Raw genomic sequence first — 6,801 nt, 5'->3', positions numbered from 1 at the left:
TATGTGTGTTAGCGTTGTTAATAACTATTCCAAATTTCAAATCGATGTAGTTCTCGAGATATTTAGCAATGTGACAGACGAACGGACGGACAGACAGTCACACCATAAGGGTCCCTTAGGTACAGAACACATAAAATAGGGGCTTAGGGATGTAACAACCTCATCGTCTGCCCGCTGGTTTTGCAGTGCAATCAGTCAGCTTGTGGCGATCTGTTGGGGAGTAGCGACTCTACGTACCAGAGCGTTCCCGGAAGAGCTGTGTTACCGGATGGATGGGTGAATGGGACGGGGCCATCTGTCTTGCCTTTGCTGATCGTCCAGAGTGGAGTCGCGAAAGATACGCTCTCGAGGGTAGATTTGCAAACATAATTGGCAAGTTGATGGCTATCTTCTTCTTCTTATTCATTTTCTTCATTTGTAAAGATCCTATAAAGTTGCTTTTGAGTATTTTTAACAACCTACTTCCACTTTGCTCGGTTGGATTGATATAACTTAATGTGGTAACTAAGTAAAATTTTCAATAAAGCAATTTAGTATTTTTTCTCTTGAGCTCAAAGCCATTAGGTATTTGCAACAGACGATTTATTATAGCTATCGTTAAATTAAGGAAACATCAAAGCATCTATTCCGAACATCAGCCAATTAAGTTGCAAAAATTAATTAGTACCTACAATGAATGAAATAACCCGACAGCACGCTATCTGTGTATCAAACTGGAGGTAAAAGCATGAAATTATTGCCCGCCGCAAGCCCGTAACAACTCAATCAACGCAATTTTAAAATAAACTTTTTTAAACACTACAAACATTGACCGAAGCGAACAAAAAACACGGCTCGACGGGCGAAGGTCTTAATAATGACTTTCTCGAGAACTCGTTGTGGCAGTGTGTAAGCCAAACTGCACCTTAAAGACAATAGCTCGGCAAACCCATGGGCCAGGACTTCTGTGCCAACATGCTCACAATTCACAGCGGCAAGGCGTCAATAAATTAATCTGAAATGTTTTAATTACGTCCTCATACCTGCACCGGGACGATTCGCAGTAAAAAAAAGAAGGTAGAGACCGAAATTGGTGATTTTGAACCTAACGGTTTTCTTGACTAAGGGCCGATTTTCAGTAACATTTACAAAATACAAAAATCTGTTTTATTAGGGACTTAAAAAATCGGCTCTAAGAAAATATGATAAACAAATAATCGCTCGCGGTCTGCCTCTACCTACTCACAAATTATAATTATTGATCATCTTTTTTCGTACATGTAACTATCGTATCATCAATTTTCTGACGAGTAACATGTCAGTTACCGAAAAATTATCTGCATTAATCATTTATATTTATCAAAATGTCCAGTAGAGCTGAAGACAGCTCGAACATTGATGGACCGGTTGGTACTCAAATAAAATAAAATAAAAACGTATCTATTCTGCTGAGGGCACGCGAGAGGAGGGTGTAGGGAACGGGAAGGGAAGAATATGAAGCTGTCATCTGGCTTGGCATGCCGGCGCGAGTTCAAGCCAACAACGCTCCGAGCTCCATGTCCGTGCCGCGGCACAACTCAATTCAAGTCAATCGTAAGCGCGCGCTCGGGCGAGCTGCACGTACTCCGACCGACGCGACACCCCGCACTAACTAACCACCGGACTTTACGTCGCAGCCAAAACAATAATACTAAATGAAACTGTGCACAATAGTTCTTTACCAGTGACTAACGCTTAACTAAACTCTCGAAAACAGTGATAAATGTTGTGGAACATCGTTGAAGTTAACAAAACACGGAGTTCTAAACTTTCCAACGAACGAGCCATGTGACTACGGCGGGAACGAGTAATAGCTGTACGTACATTTTTACTTTATTGTATTGTATTTAAAAATAGAAGGATGAATGATTGCATTCCACTTGCAGAGATTATTTCAGTTAGCGCTGCATTGCATTGAAATTTGTTCATTTTTAATTTTTAGCGGCTGGCAAAGAAGTTGGTATAAATGTCGCAGCCGATTGGTTTGGTATTTATAAGCCAGCTAATTAGACGCCTAGCCCGTTCATTAAACGCCGGAATCTAATTAAATGGCTGAAGAACAACCAGCGAAGTCATTGAGCGCAACGTTGACTAGGTGGTCGTGTAGTCATTTAGTTAAATTGGAAATTGCTGAATTTATAATGCTTGGTTAGGTTATTGTATTTATTTATTTATATTACTGTAAATTAATTAATTTATTACTTATTTATTATATTTAATGTTATTTAATTTCTTTAAGTTTTTAGGTATACCTACATTTGAAGTTTTTCAAAGGGCTGACTTTCAATACGCCAAGTTGTTAAAGGTTGAATGATACTAGTTCAAATAACTATCGGCCTAGGCATCAAATTGGATGCCGGCGTTTAACGAATGACCTAGGCGACTAATTAGCTGGCTTAACCAGATGGCTGCCACAATAATATGATATTCTTAGTAAGTACGTGTATGTATAAACTTTAGTAAATAAATACACGTTACCTTATCACAAACAATATCATAAACCAAACAAGAAAAAGTTTTTCGCAAAAGTCGCCGCTGCTGAAAGTACCTATCCTAATACTCAACTTTTCTATTAAAGAGTTAAGATTTTTAATGTTATAGGTAATCATAAGGCCTTTAACATCTTGACATATGATTTTATGCAGCGTTTGTATGTGAGTGACAACGTCTCTCGTGGCTGTATAAGCCAATGCGGGACCGGCATTTGCGACCACATTTGTGACAGCTAAAGGAGGGAGCCATGTCGGCAACAACTTCAGGTGGGTTGTGCCAATTCGCGCGTTTTCGGGCAAGATCTTGGAACCACGCGTTGTCGTGAATATCGCGACCTTTCGCGATGGTACCCCTCCATCCATCACGATCTGACCCGATATCCTCCGAAGTGTCCCTGTCAATGTCAAAAGAGACCATGTCGCGTTTCACGCAGTCTAAAACGCAGTAAGCGTCGTCCAATGCAACGCTTCTGAAATGCTATCTGGCTTAACATGATCTGCCTAGGCAAACGAGTACTGTCCATACGTTGCACATGCCCTAGCTACCGCAAGCGCCTGTTCCAGCAGGGCAGTGATGCTAGGAAGCTGTGCAATTTCCAGGACCCTCTTGTTAGTGACCATGTCCTTCCATGTGATGTTGACAATACTCCGAAGACAGCGCATGTGAAAGGTGTTTAGTCGACGTTCTTGATTAGCGTACGACTTCCAGGTTTCGGCTCCATAGAAGAGCGTGCTCAAGACGCAAGTTTGGTAAACAATCGTCTTGGCACTGATAGTAAGATGTTTGTTGTTCCACACTCTTGTACGCACCGTCAATGGAGAGGTTGCTCGACACGGTGGACCCCAAGTAACATAACTTGTCGACCACCTCTAAGGGTACACTCTCCAGGAGAATGGATGGCTGGTAAGTGTACCCTAGGGTAGGGTACACTTAATGTTATAGGTATTTTAATTTTGTATATGGGTACAATCTTACACAGACCAACCTAGCCCCAAACTAAGCAAAACTTATACCTACATATGGGTACTAGGCAGGCGACGATATAGGTGCGTTATATAAACAGATAAATACAAAGTTATATACTTACCTAGAAAATAAATAAATGCCCTCAGGATTTAAACCCAGGACTTCCAGCTTCGTAGGCACGGTCACTCCCACACTCGGCTAGGAGGCCGCCGTTCTCCTAGCCGAGTGTGAAACTCGTGAAAGATCTGATAACTTAATAGTTAGGGAGGCGAATAGGGGAATTTTCGGTAATACTCGAGCGTGGCAGTTTAAGATATGAGAGATACCTTAGACCTAATAGAACAACCTTGTAAAGTATTTAGCTCTATATGTAGTGACGCGCGCCTAGGATAGACGATCAGATTAGTAAAAAAAAAATTGACAGTCTGAAATACTCGAGCGCGTCAGATTAAGATATTGGGGGTTGATTTTAGTGTTTTAAGACTAAATTTAACTAATCTGACGATAAGTCCTTGACGCCGCCGAGTTATAGGGTCGCGAACTTGTAAAAAAAAAACGTTAATCCGGCATTCTCGAGCGCGATTTTTTTATTTTGAAGAATATAATCTAAAACTTACTAAAAATACAAAATCTGCCGGTTTCCGCATGACCGGAAGTGTGGAGGAGCCATTTCGTCTTCCGAAAAACGCGTTGCATATAAGTCGCGAACGATACATTTTACAAAAAAAACAGAAATTTTAAATAAACAGAAAAGGTAATTTTATTTTACACAAAAAAGGTCTCTTTACATTTTTGTCCAAAGTTAAAACTTTTTACTTGAAGCATCATAAAAACTCAAACTCCCGGTTTTTAGGGTTCCGTAGCCAAATGGCAAAAAACGGAACCCTTATAGATTCGTCATGTCCGTCTGTCTGTCCGATTATGTCACAGCCACTTTTTTCCGAAACTATAAGAGCTATACTGTTCAAACTTGGTAAGTAGATGTATTCTATGAACCGCATTAAGATGTTTACACAAAAATAGAAAAAAAAACAATAAATTTTGGGGGTTCCCCATACTTAGAACTGAAACTAAAAAAAACTTTTTTCATCAAACCCATACGTGTGGGGTATCTATGGATAGGTCTTTAAAAATGATATTGAGGTTTCTAATATCATTTTTTTCTAAACTGAATAGTTTGCGCGAGAGACACTTCCAAAGTGAAAAAAAGTGTGTCCCCCCCCTGTAACTTCTAAAATAACAGAATGAAAATTCTAAAAAAAATATATGATATACATTACCATGCAAACTTCCACCGAAAATTGGTTTGAACGAGATCTAGTTAATAGTTTTTTTATAAGTCATAAAATAAAAATATTTTTTTTTCATCAAACCCACACGTGTGGGGTATCTACGGATAGGTCATCAAAAAACCTATTGAGGTTTTTAATATCATTTTTTTCTAAACTGAATAGTTTGCGCGAGAGACACTTCCAAAGTGGTAAAATGTGTGTCCAAAGTGGTAAAATGTTGAACAAGATCTAGTAAGTAGATTTTTTTTAATACGTCATAAATGGTACGGAACCCTTCATGCGCGAGTCCGACTCGCACTTGGCCGCTTTTTGAGTATATCTCGAAAACTGAGGGTGTTAATAAAAATTTATATGAAATAACGATGATTAAATTATGTGACTTTTATTATATCTCAAAATTTTTTAAAGGAAAAAAAAAGAAACCAAAAAGCCTTTTTCGGTCAGATTAAGAGAACCCACCAACATTTTTGTCAGATTAAGAAAATATGCTTTCAGGATACCGAGATAAACCTCCCCTATGAAAATCTGACGCGCTCGAGTATTTAGAAAAAAAACTTTTTTTTTTTGCATTTTCAAAAATTCATCGTAACTTATCGTCACGCCGAAATCGTCAGTTTTTTTAAAGGGAGCTTCCTTGGGGCCTACTTAACACCCCTTCCGAAAATCTGACGCGCTCGAGTAAATTTTTTTTTTTTGCATTTTTGACTACTTTATATTCCTACCCCCACCACGAAAACCGGCAGATTAGTATACCGTTGTTATCAGAGGCACTTGGGGCATACGTAGTATGAATATCTGACGCGCTCGAGAATGCCCAAGTAACTGTTTTTTTTAACATTTTTGAAAAACCGTACACGCCAAACCCACCGCTAAAATGGTTTTTACCATACGAGCTTTTCTTTTCGAAATTATTTTATCTTTCGATTTTGATAGGTCTCGACGGCGCCGTTGAATTACGCCATTTAGCTACCTCGCCTCCCTAACTATAATACACATGTTATGGTGGAATAAATTTACCATGATTTACCGACACCATAACCGGAGAATATATTCTAGGATTTGTAAAAAAAAAAAAAAAAAATCTTATTCAAGTCTATGAATAAGGCCGATCATTACTTATTCACGACGGAACTGCACCGCAATCGTAAATTTAGCGAAACAATGAATGCAGAGGTGGAAATAACAGGTATTGCGAATGATGATATACTGCATACTAAAACCGATTTGCATATGCGTGATAGTCGTGATAAAGCATACAAATAGCTCAATAATATGACTTGTTAGGTACTGATTCTAATGCGTTGTCCTCGCTTTTTCCGTGTCCTTAGCTGTAACGGCGACGTGCACAGAACTAATGAGATGGTCCAACCGCTTGACGTAAATATATTGCTCAGTGATGCGGACATAATGTAAGGACCTAATCTACATCTTTGAAACGCTGTCTACACGAGTAGTTATGGTCCCGCGCTTTAATTAACTATGCTTTACCTCTATCCATTTGATATCCAACTTGACGACTGATTAAGTATTAAAGAACTTAATGTCTTCACCATATGACATTCTAAATTGAGATGGCAAGGAATAATGGGTGCAATAAGGGGTAAGCGCAATCGTAAAATCGTTTAATGCCTTTATTCATAGACTTCTCGATTATGCACTCATACCTACGGTTTCTTGGAATGGCTAAAATAAAAAACACAATTTCTGATACCTACAGCGGTCAGTGAGGTATTTGCTCCAGCGATAACAATTCAAGCGCACAGCAGCGGGTAAACAATGACATGGGCGGACATCTCTTACCGATAATACAAGGATGATTTGATTTCATCCAAGTAATTTTGTAATCACACTATCATCTTTTTCCTAGGTGTAATGTGCAGCCCGAGGTTTGATGCCCCGCATTCTCTTTCATTTTGCATGATCTTTAGCATCCTCTCTTATGTGACCCCAATCTATCACTTGATGGTTCTTGTACTAGATGTTGAGTAGGTTCTTGTGATTTCTTTCGTCCTTTGGTTTCTGAACGATTCCT

General features: G+C 39.1%; 1 protein-coding gene across 1 annotated transcript in view; it reads left to right on the top strand.

Moving 5' to 3' along the window:
* The first annotated feature begins 1,417 nt into the window (after nucleotides 1-1,417).
* LOC133527495 (growth arrest-specific protein 1-like) overlaps nucleotides 1,418-6,801 on the top strand; it is a 30,486-nt gene continuing 25,102 nt past the window's right edge. The window contains exon 1 of the mRNA XM_061864530.1: nucleotides 1,418-1,834. The gene's annotated coding sequence lies outside the window, so the exon portion shown is untranslated. The remainder of the gene's footprint in view (nucleotides 1,835-6,801) is intronic.

Source organism: Cydia pomonella, chromosome 18, assembly GCF_033807575.1.
Source record: "Cydia pomonella isolate Wapato2018A chromosome 18, ilCydPomo1, whole genome shotgun sequence".
Taxonomy (NCBI): Eukaryota; Metazoa; Arthropoda; class Insecta; order Lepidoptera; family Tortricidae; genus Cydia; species Cydia pomonella.
Note: the sequence above shows the minus strand (reverse complement) of the source record. Positions and strands in the feature narration are given on the sequence as shown.